At 41.7% G+C, this 11,594-nt stretch overlaps 1 protein-coding gene across 1 annotated transcript in view; it reads left to right on the forward strand.

Moving 5' to 3' along the window:
* Window positions 1-1,563: 1,563 nt before the first annotated feature.
* T265_01838 (hypothetical protein) overlaps window positions 1,564-11,594 on the forward strand; it is a gene marked incomplete at both ends in the record, with an annotated part of 58,610 nt that continues 48,579 nt past the window's right edge. The window contains one exon of the mRNA XM_009165948.1: window positions 1,564-1,573. The remainder of the gene's footprint in view (window positions 1,574-11,594) is intronic.

Raw genomic sequence — 11,594 nt, forward strand, 5'->3', positions numbered from 1 at the left:
TGTTTAGATACCAGATGATAAAACCTGTTCTGAATCAATTGATTACGTCCACACATTAGATCAGTATGCCTTGTTTCCCATCTGTTTTGTGAGTAGTAATCTGCCAAATAGTATAGTCGTTCCACTCAACTTTTAACTGCCGTTGTAATTGCCTTCGAAATAACCACGTGAATAGTAGCGACCGACGCGGATCTGTCGAATGTGAGGTGGGAGGTTTTCAGGTCGTGCTTTTCACCGATTGGTCCACTTCTCAAGGGCACCGACCTCCACCACCCAACGCAAGGAAGGAACCGGGCTGTCTATTGATCGATAGACTGACAGGTACGCTGGATTTTCAGCTGATGGACTAACACAACGGAACTGATGAAAGCCAATCATTAGTGTGATCAGCAAATTCTTGTCCTAAAGCCCTAGAATTGAGGGAAATGACTGAGTTTAATCTTGGCCAGCCTAACCCGACGTGCCGTTATTGGATATATTCATCATGCACCTCCATTGTGTTTATAATAACATGTTTACACTAGGAGCACAGATGCTTTCGTAACATTTCAAAACTCAGCATGTCTGATTCAGAACAATAGATAATGGGAATTAACTGTTGTGGTTGCAGACGCCGGCCCCTTCGAACTGATAAACAGGAAGTAAAAAGTGTGTTTTCCACTGATAATGAGAAGGCTGATAATTCAAAGAAGGGTTCTGAAGAACCAATCTTAAACGGGGGTCAGCTGCAAACTCAAAGGCTCAGCTTGCCCGATGTGATCATGCCCTCTACGAACCAGCTTGCTGTTAAACAAGATAATATTCAACGACCCAGTCTGCAGATTGATGTTGAGACTGGTCGGCGATCTACGTTGGACGTGGAAACTACGGCTCGCTTGGCAGAAGCTGAAAGTATCGGTTTTGATGATGCATTTGGATTAAGCAGGACTCCACTACTGGTCGGAACAGGCATAAAGGCTGTGACGGCTCGGTCATTCAGTTTAAGTATTCCAAGAGCTTGCAGTCCTAGGAAACTCGGTAAAGTGTCTACAAATGTCTCATCCCGCAATACCTCAATGAACATGCAGTCAACTGTGAGGAAAAACAGTACACTCACTCGGTTATTATCACTTCGAAGTCTAAGAACACAAATTGGCAGGAAGGATATGCTCAAGTGTAAGGACAGTAAGCGAGGATCCTATGACAGCACAAGGTCCAAGAAATCAACAAAGGCAATCAATAAAACAGGCTGTTTCCGGCAGCAGTCACATGAAGATGATGATCAGTCAACCGACCAGGAAGGCTCCACAGACAAGCTTGGTCAACTGCCTTCTACTAACCAGTCTGCACTTGGTAGATTCAAGGAGTCAGAAATGTTAAACTACGAGAAGAATATGAACGAGTTCATGTCTAATCCGACCTTATCATTTGAACGTCTATGTGGTCGAAATACGACGGCCCTCAGACGTGGTTCACTTTGTATTTTCAGTCACGTGGACGAGCCAATAGTAACACCCTTTGCACAAATTCTGGCCAGCCTCAGGCACGTCCGGGCAAACTTCATCCTTTTAACCAATATAACAAGCTCCAAAGAGTAAGTTGTCATTAACCATCATTTAGTTTGCTTTTCCATTCAAGTTGATTCAACGGAACAAAGAAGTGTGCAGTATACGTCCATAGAACGCCCAATATTTCTAAGAACTCATTTTGTACTCCGGGCGGGCGAAATCACTGATCCAATAAAGATATTTTTTAGCTATAACAATAGAAAATATGCAGTCAAACATCGTTGCTTTATCGTGTAAGTACCGCATAACACCCATCTTGCTTAGGGAGATCAAAGTTTTTCTGCGCAAATGGAGGTCTTTAGCAAGTCTTTTGAATCTCAGATCAAATGTTCCGTTTCACTTAAACCGAATTTAGCAGTATTTGTTATCCTCGTCTGACGGAAAACTAGCACAACATAGTAAACCAGGGTGAAGGTCGTTAGCTCGTATTAGTTGAGTCACTAGGAGAAAGTGGTCTTTTATCTCGCAAAATTAGGATGGGAACTATCAAACATCACTACTTTCACTAAGACTCATTGTCATATAACTATTAAAAAACTATTACTTGATGTGTACTCTATCAGTATTGAGCTATCGTACCTGTTTCACCATATACTTTAACTTCATTTTTTTCACCCATTATTGCGTTTGAGAATGTTCCAACAGTTGATTAGGTGTACCTAGCCGGGGATACATCTCTGGTATATCTAGGCAGTTCCAGTCATTTTTCTGTTCATATGAATAGTCTAAGATCGCACTAATAATTTTTGGTGGTTGTCACAGGAAAAATTAATCATCGTAGTTCCTATAACATTTTTGGAGTCAGGCAATTTGCTATCTTCGCTTCAGGAGGGAAGATTTAAAAAACCATACCTGCAAAATTGTCTCGCCTATGGGAAAATTCTCTAAGGAGATAATTTATATTCTTTGAGCTTAAATCTTTAGACTGTTAAAATCTTCCCGTCTGTAATCAATAACCACAAGTGACATGCCCCCCAAATGCAATGGTATGAATTAAAGGGAGAAATGTAAACTGTCCAACACCTTTTGGCAACCTGCTTACTGCATATTGGTGTGAGTGAGGTCAATGGTTCAGGGGTTATGAAAAATATTTAGCTCGCCCTGCCTATTAAATAAAATGGTGGTCATTATATGAGAAGTGCCAGAGAGCACGTTTCTGAAAGGCATATATCATATTAGGCAAATCGGTTGTCTATGCAGGTCTTATGGATTCTAGTGAGAAAAATCCAACGAGATTGTCAATCTCTTTAGGCATAAAATTGTTTGTTTTGAAATGGCACAATCGGGAACGTTACATTGACAGTGTGCATCAACAGATATAGAGACATAAAATGCGGAACAATCAACAGGTTGATGAGAGGTCAGTAAGAATGGCTACATTTCCTTCTCTTCAAAAAGCAGTCACCCGTTAATTGCAATTTACTTTGGGGGCAATAAAATGAGCGGAAGCGTCCTGGACCAACCCACCAGCAGTGTGTATGAGGAATGCAGACACGTGGCTAATGGCAATAGATCCACAGTGAGATACACCCCGTTCGACATGCCAGTATTTTCCATGGTTAGGCCTTACGCACTAAGCAGAGATTTCAAATTATTCTCAATATGCTAAGTGCCACCAAAATCCACACAATCTCTCGAGGCGACGCTCCATTTACATTGGAATGCTGCACAGATGAACTATCTGAAGCGTTGGGTTATCTACTATCCAAGTTTGTGTGCATTTCGAAAGTAACAGAAAAAGTATGTTTTCCACTCAAGTAACTGCTACATAAATTCGTGCATTTGAAACATCTGTGGCAATTCCGGTTATTCTATTCAACCCCCCTTTGCAGACAACTATACCCAGACTAGTTCTTGGGAAAAAGCCCAAGCTATTCTCACTGCATGGATGAACATTAAGTCAGGTTGCACATTAGCATGAGGATCTCAGCCACGCTCTCCAGTATACCATCAGAGACTTCCTCATAAAAGGTAAACTTCAACTATGTGTTGTCAAAGAAGTATACCAAACCAGCCCCGTCCGGTCACTTAGTTGCTTTTATGGATCTAAACCTACGAAGAATCCACTTATCATTTCTGATATGCGCTCAGTAAGCGTAACAACCGTCCATCAGTTCGGCTCTGGAGCGGAGCTCTCCAGGCCTCAGAGCTTTCGAAATTTCCCATTTACAGTTAGCGCACAGATGGGTTAAAGAACATATTTTCGGCAAGGTCTTTTCAAGCCACACAGTTTCAAAGGTAAATAGAATAGTATTTAAAGTATTTGAATGAGCATGGCGTACATGGACAGGAAATCGAATGAGAGACGATATTGGCTACCTACCAAAGAACGGTTAGATCAGGTCACCAATAGGATGACTTGAGCTTGTCAACGCGGGTGATGTTTTAGTTGTGTATTCAGCCCAGGGTGCATGTGTGAGGGGAGGTGAGTTAGACCATGGCAAGTACAGCACACGAACAAAGCATTTTCGGTCGCGATGTCGTATGTTGATAGCTCCAGCCACTGCAATTGTGCTTTGCTGTACTGATATGGGTTGATTAGCCGGCGCTTGTAAACAAAGCGGAAGCTCTGACTGGGTATCATGTTGTGTGCAGCGCCAGCTAAATGTTGTACTACCGGACCGGTTATCGTCCTCCTGGTTCTAGAAGCTAGCCAGGGTGGATTGTGCTCTTTCACTCTTTGGCCGAGTTGCCTAGTCGTGCGTCTGATGTTTCCTCTGCACGGCAGCAAAAGAAAGATTATACTAACATATTTTGAGCGTGGACAGGCACTCTAGCTTTGAGATTAAAAGAGCACAGACGATTGCTTGTGGGTAATGCGGCCGGGAAAACTTTGTTCAGACTGGTGAAAACCTTCTTTTTAGTAGGTCGGCCGGTTTATATCCCTTAAATGGGAGGCTTTTACCGGGAGGAGGTTTTAGCGAGGCTTTAGAGATACACTCTTTTGCAAAGAAGTTTGGTTTTGCGGCAGCCTCACCTGGAACCCTTTTGGATCTCTCGTTTGTGATGTGTCCTGGCAACTGAATGTGCTGTACCATGCCACCTCATGTTTCGGTCACTGCAATATTTGGAATACCGCGACACGTGTATATTCGTAATACACTACCCATAAGGTTACTGAAAATTCTTCTAAAGCCCACAACCGGTTTCTCCCTTCTTGGGGCTCATCAGGTGGGCGCAGTCTCCGAGTTTCCCTTAACCTTATGTTCTACTTGAAACCAAATTGTTTGAAATTAGCGAAATACACTCATTTGCCAACAAATTTGTTTTTTCGAGAGCTTCACCTGGAACCCAGATGAATCTCTCGTTTGTGATGTCTCCAGGCAACTGAATGTGCATATGTAAATGTATCGCGATGCATTTCAATTCGTGGACGCAATAAAGGACCTAGAACTGAAAGATTCGTTCATGTGTTCATTGGATGTGGCTTTACTGTTCACTAACGGTTAACTACTTATGTAACTACATGGAAGCAAACAATTTTCAGTTGCCTATTCCAGTCAACGAATGGCGAGAACTTCTTCTGCGATGCACATCAAATGTGTAACTACTGTTAAGTGGGATGCTTTGCCGTCAGATTGATGGCGCTGCCATGGGCTCACCACCAGGCCCAATACTATCCGACATTTTCATGAGTAAACTTGAACATGCAATATTACTGCCATTATGTAGACGACATCTTCGCTGTTCTAACCAATAAAGCCACTAACAGTTCAAGAAGGCCCACACCGTCATTCGATTCACTTCGGAAGCAGAAACCGACAAAATCTTCCACTTTTAGATGTTGGTCTTGGACGATGTAACGATGGTGCACTGAAACGATTGGTGTGCCGAAAGCCTACCTAGTTCGGGCAATACATTAACTTTAGCAGCTTCGTGCCACTAAAACAGAAATGGAACCTGATCCATAGCCCTACTATCATAGTGAAGAAAGTATGCTCAGATGATGCTGGAACCAGAAATCCGAAATCTCACCAACGTCCTGAGAGACAACGGGTTCCGCGATAAGTTTATTATAAAGCACTTGAACAGGAAAGAAGCCAATGCCGTCACTGCCAGTTAGAAGAAAATCCGTTTACATTAGCCTCCCGTTTAAGAGACATAAACCGGTGCTGAACAAAGAAAAGATTACAGTTTGAACAAACATTTCCCGGTTGCAACACTCCGAATTTGGTTCACAATCAATCGCGAATTGTTAAATGGATACCTAAATTACAAATAACTATTGAGGGTACTTACGTATAGAGTTGATCATTACTATGTGCGTTACACTCCTATTTGCTCTCAAAAAAAGTAATTTGACACGAGCCCTCGTGATGATGATATGAGACTAGCGCACTGAATCATTAGAGTGCTCGGGAATAGGATAAACAAAAATCTGAAAATTTTCCACGTTCCAAAGTAACAGAGTTGACAACAGACAGGATGGATGGTTGCGAATATTTCATGAAAAGTAAAATTCCATTCAATATTTGTCCCTTCGTTCTAGCATCGGAGCTTGCCACCACCTCGAGATGTTGCGTCTAAGTTTGAACAACTATTTTGGAAATCAATAAATACTCCTCCCACGTTTGCTAGCTAAGTGGCTACATTTAAGCATATTTTGCAATAGTCTGGTTCCTTGCTCCCTTCATCCGTAGGTGGGATAAGGAATCGCACGGTAATTTCCGCTGGACGGACCACTTGAAATATGTGGTGAGTTAAACTCAGTATGATCCGAATGTAGCGACTTAAGGATGCACGCTATCTTGAGCGACAGGGCCATGCTGGAAGGTCTCGCCTAACAGATCATCCAGTGGGACATTCACCTTAGTGCGCAAACCTAGCTAGGGTGAATTTAGCCTAAAGTGATAACAAGGAATACAAGCGAAGGACACGCGTTCTAGCAACACCAAATTGCTTATAGTTTGGAACACCAAAAAGGCCCTCGGGATTAAACATTCAAGCAATACAGGTTGAAAAGTTTGATAAAAACTTACTAGAAACGGTTGGTATGGACATTGTATCATTAGACCCCTTCAAAGTCCCAGGGTCGGCTGGTAGACGTAAGGAGCGGAAATCCGTTTAAAAGCAGTCTAAGGAGTGAATATCTGAGTTGTTGTTTGCTGGCAAAACTTCGTTAATCGAATATTTTATTAAATCTACGAAACTGTCGCCCTAACAAATAAAGAGGCAGTTGGAAACTGATGATTTCCAAAATGCTTGCTACAATATACAGGTTTTGGTAGGGAACAGGATTATTAAAAACCAAGCAAATGGAAAACAATCCTCAGCTTGTGGAATCACTTCCCGCTACTATACACTGATTGGATTTTTTATCTGATAACTAGGAGAGCTTAGCACGCAACCAAACTTTTCACGATCAGCTGGTGTCCAACACACAGTGGCAACCATAAGTCCGCATTCCTATTTAAAAAATCGGCTTGATCAGGATTAAATGAAGTTTAAAAGTAATTGTGAAGTATTTCAGCTCAGAATTCAACATTAAAGAGCATCCAGTGTCGGTGTGGGTAGCTTTCAGTGACTTAATTCTAAATCATTTTGCTGTCTGCATGTGGTATAATCTATTAAGCTCGAAGATTTTACCGTTTCTCACAAAGAAAGAGGCGTGAGTAAGTCAGTTTATCCTGCAAGGTAGCCACACCCACACCCTAAATTCTAGTCATTAGTCGAGACTTTCTGAAGATTATCCTATCCGGATTAAGACAATTGTTCACCGTATTTGTACCGCTTTTTCATACATAAAATTATACTCTAAAGAGGGAACCAAACGAAAATAACACAATTTTGACCGGGGAATTTATAATCGTATGTTCAGTCATTGAAATATAAACGAAAATCCATCTGGACAATAAAAAGACTGTTGATGGTTAGACGGCACATGATTGAAAGACGATGAAGAATCTTTCTTCGAAGATTTGAAAGCATTTCAATAAGATGAAAGGTAGCCGAGTGACTACTTCAAATAGATTAGTTCCAATACGACCTGGTAAATCAAGGGATCTCTGTTATTGGGAAAGGGTTATGCTTTGCGAAAAGGTGGTTTCCAATAGTGGATTTCATAAAGTCTAGGATTTGGACCCTTTGCGGCCTGAAAGTGAGTCGGACGATGCATTATTGTTCCAGTTACCCTTTACTATGCAACCAATTTTTAGTCACCAGGTCAACCTCCTTCAGATCAGTGTGAAGAGTGCTTTGTGGCCTCAAACTGTGTCTTAAGGGTGTATTTGTGACAGCAACTTTTACTTGACATGCTGCTTTTATAGCAGTTGAACTACGTTCAAACCAGCGGAACTTTTTTCACTAGACAAAATCATTGTGCTCGGGTTTCTGTTTCAATCTAATTGCCCTCTTTGCTCCCAGTTATTTAACTCGGATGACGAAGTTTCTTCTTATATGATGGATGTTGAGCAATAAATCACCCAGTGCTCAGTAGCTGTACTTTCCCAGGATTGTGTTCTGACTATTTTTCCGAAAGGGTTAGGCTGTAGAGACAGTAGAATAAATCAAATACCAACCAGGTGTCAAATGAGCAGTGTTCGAAGCCCAAAAGGCCAGCGAAATCATGTGCCTATCCCCATAATGCTTATACTGTGGAATTGAATTATTGTGGACTAGGCTAATCAACATGCCATCAGATTTCTCCGTGGATTCGGTACCACCAACCACTCGCTCTGACATGGTACTTTACTATTCACAAGTAGACTGTCATGATACTCCCGATCCGATGGACCACACCAAATAGGATCATGCAAGCCAGTCTACATACGCTGATTCCGCTTTGTTCAGCCTACACCAGTAGAGGATTCTCATACATGTTAGCGTGACACCTCAAATAATTAGAGCGCAAATCCTATTATGTCCAGAGATGGCACTTTACGAACTCCTATAAGAATAGGGCTTGTGTATAGTGTATCCACCTCGGTCCGGGGCAGGCCAGGAGTTTCACGTTGTCAGTAGTTCAAGTTTGTCAGCTGAAAACCAAGTAGAAGAATGAACTGTATTCATCAGATCTCTGGTTCAAGTTGATTACCTACAAATAAACGTCTGCAGAGACTTTGAAGGATGCTAAGTACGGTGAATGGACTACACCTTCAAGGCTGTTATGAAATATTCATAGCATTGTGAAGGTTGATAGCCTGCCTATAGACCGGTAGTCTATAAGTCAGACGCGAAAGTATTTTCTTATCACCGCTTTATGAGCTCGAGAAGTGTCGTATTGTAGCGGTCCTTGAGTTTCCTTTAAGATTCAAGGCAGTCATATCAAGGACGTTGCGCAAACACCCTGCATTTTGGTTTAACTCAATCATTTTTACTGAAATGCCTTTTGCCTTCCAGTGATAGAGCTGGGTAGGCAGCACTGTAGTCAAGGATCTAACGAACTACACTCATTTGCATATCAATTTGGTTTTGACGATGAGCTCCAAGAAGGACGAAACCGGTCGGGTCTGTCGAAGAGTTTTCAATAGATGTATGAGTAGTGTAATACGTCTAGTCGTAAAAAATTCATGTTTTTATTGCTCATCTCAGGAAATATGTTGTTGACTGTGTCAGATAACTAGTGCGTTAATCACTGTTTAATCAGGAGACTAATGGCAAGTACCGAATTCAGCAGATGCAAGTTAGTATCCTTAACTTCTGTCCAATCTATCGTGAAGTGGGCTAGGTTAAATTAATGCCAGTGGGTTGTCCATCATCCTTAGGACTCCTTCGATAAGACCTTGTGTTTTCTCATTAACAAATTTCTCTTGCCATGTAAAATAGTTATATTTTGGCTGAAAACTTTACAATTTCATTAGAAATCCATTTAACCAGATGATTCAGCTACACCAGTTTCAAGGTGATGAAAAGTCAAGATGAAAAGTCATGTATAAATAAATGTTTCACTAGTCGGCTCGTCAAAGTTAAATTCCAGTTAATCAGAGATACGCACTACCACGAATAAAGTCAAAACCCGAGTCATCAGGTTTGTGACTGCTTATGCAAGAGTAGCATGAGAGAAAATTTAGCGCGCTGGAAATGACAGAAAACAAGCTGCTCGGTAAAGGTCATAGCAAGGACTAGCAAGACGTACCATCATCTACAGGATTCCTGTGTTGCGCATGGCATAACATTTAGCCTCTAATGTAGCTCATTAGAAAGTTTTTATGATGGTTGAAGGTAATTTTAGAGGGTGGGTTCAAACCTCTGCCAGCATTTAAGCAAAGTGAATGCCTGCAAGTACGGATTCACACGTCACAAAAGTGTGTGAGTTTCTAGCTCGTGAGATTCTGGGTTCTGGGTAATCCGGTGTACGTTTCTAAACCACATCCAACCGTCACAAAAATGCGTTAAACTATTCTGTTCTCATTCCACTTCCTTGAAACCTTTGGGATTTAAAGGAAAGCACCTTTAATTAATATCCCATGCATCCTTACCACGGGTGTCCATTTTGGGAACATTTTCCGCTCGTCTCCGTTTTTGCTAGCCAATTTTCTAGCAGAAGAGTAAAAAAGAATTTCGATGGACAGTTCATTTCCTCTTCACGTTAATGACATCGGTCATTGCGAATGAGTAACTCCAAAGACTATTGCGAGGTTAGTACGCCACCTCTTCAGTCGTGATCACCTTTCAGTAGTTTTCGTGTATGGCGTGTTTTGCAACCCAGTCAATAAAATCAATAATATTAGACGTGCATACAGGACCATAGGCCTAGGTGGGCACTGAAGATGCGTCAACATAGGGTACCGGTATATCCGTTTTGCTAGACAGAGGAATGAAATTTGTCGAACGCCCGACATAAACAGCTGTACGACAAACATTTGGAGGTCTACACAAAGCAACAAATACTCGAGAACTTTGCCCTCGGCGTCTACTTAGAAGTACATGCAAAATATGAAAGAGAAGACTTACGCTGATTCTTATTGGATTTAGTGTCATCGTGCTTCTGAGGAAGCCTTTATGAAGATCGACTCAAAGGCGAATATTTGAGCCCAACTGCACCTTACTCGTTCAGAATTGCATCAACCCACAATGACGCTGCTTCGTAAAATAAGTTGAAACCTTGTATAGAAATTGCTGCATGTTCTCCAATCCTGGGTGAATCTTTGCGATTCCAAATGATACCCATGTCTACAGAAGGACAACGTGGCATCACAAAGTTCATTGGTACATTCTTCCGTAAAAGCGCGTAATGGCTGCTAAATACGCTCAAGCATTGCCCAGACGTTTGACTCAGAATATTTAGGTGTGTACATAATACTGGTTTTGAAAATGGAGAAAGTGTGAACGAATTTTGTATAGATTGCTTCAGATGCTATGGATACGAAACGACTAGTGTACAGTAACCACGAAGTACAAACTCTCAGCTGACTTCCTGTGAAAATCAACGTCCATTCTAACAGGAAATCCAGTAGCATACGCCATGTGAGTTACCGCAGTTCAGAGCGATGACCCTCTCTGCAGGAATGTTTGTAAGACTAATGCACGTGGCTTCTAAGACAAACAGATCACATGTTTACATTTAGCTTTATAGCATATCGGATCATTAAGTTACCACAATACAACTTGCAATGAAAAAGGTGAGGTTATTTGACGCGGGAAGAAAGTGCACGTTCATCTGGTTCGAAATCTAGTTATCGTATGGGTATACCTATTATGATTTGTACCTCAGGGTCTATTCCAAAAATGCATGTTTTCTGGTATGACAAGGTCGCCGCGAGTTTGATACGAAGTGTGCTTAGGTGCAAAAGGAAAGGAAGAAGGCCTTCGCTGCGGAGGTGCAAAAGGAAGAAGGCCTTCGCTGCGGAGTTATTCATTCAGAAATGCCAATTAACCGGTTACAAACCATTGAACAGGGCAGCAAAATTCAATTCTGCATCTTAGTTACAAAAACTGGACACAGATCTTCTCCCGAACTAGTCTTCCTAGAGATTCATTGCCACCACTCATTCGTCGGTCAAATCCAAGCAAATGTTACAAAGTATCCCCACGAATTCCGCAGCAGAATTCCATTTTTCAATCGACGCAAAGCGAAATTCTACGAACAACACATACTACTCGCGTGCC

The sequence above is a fragment of the Opisthorchis viverrini genome (assembly GCF_000715545.1).
Source record: "Opisthorchis viverrini unplaced genomic scaffold opera_v5_20, whole genome shotgun sequence".
Classification (NCBI taxonomy): domain Eukaryota; kingdom Metazoa; phylum Platyhelminthes; class Trematoda; order Opisthorchiida; family Opisthorchiidae; genus Opisthorchis; species Opisthorchis viverrini.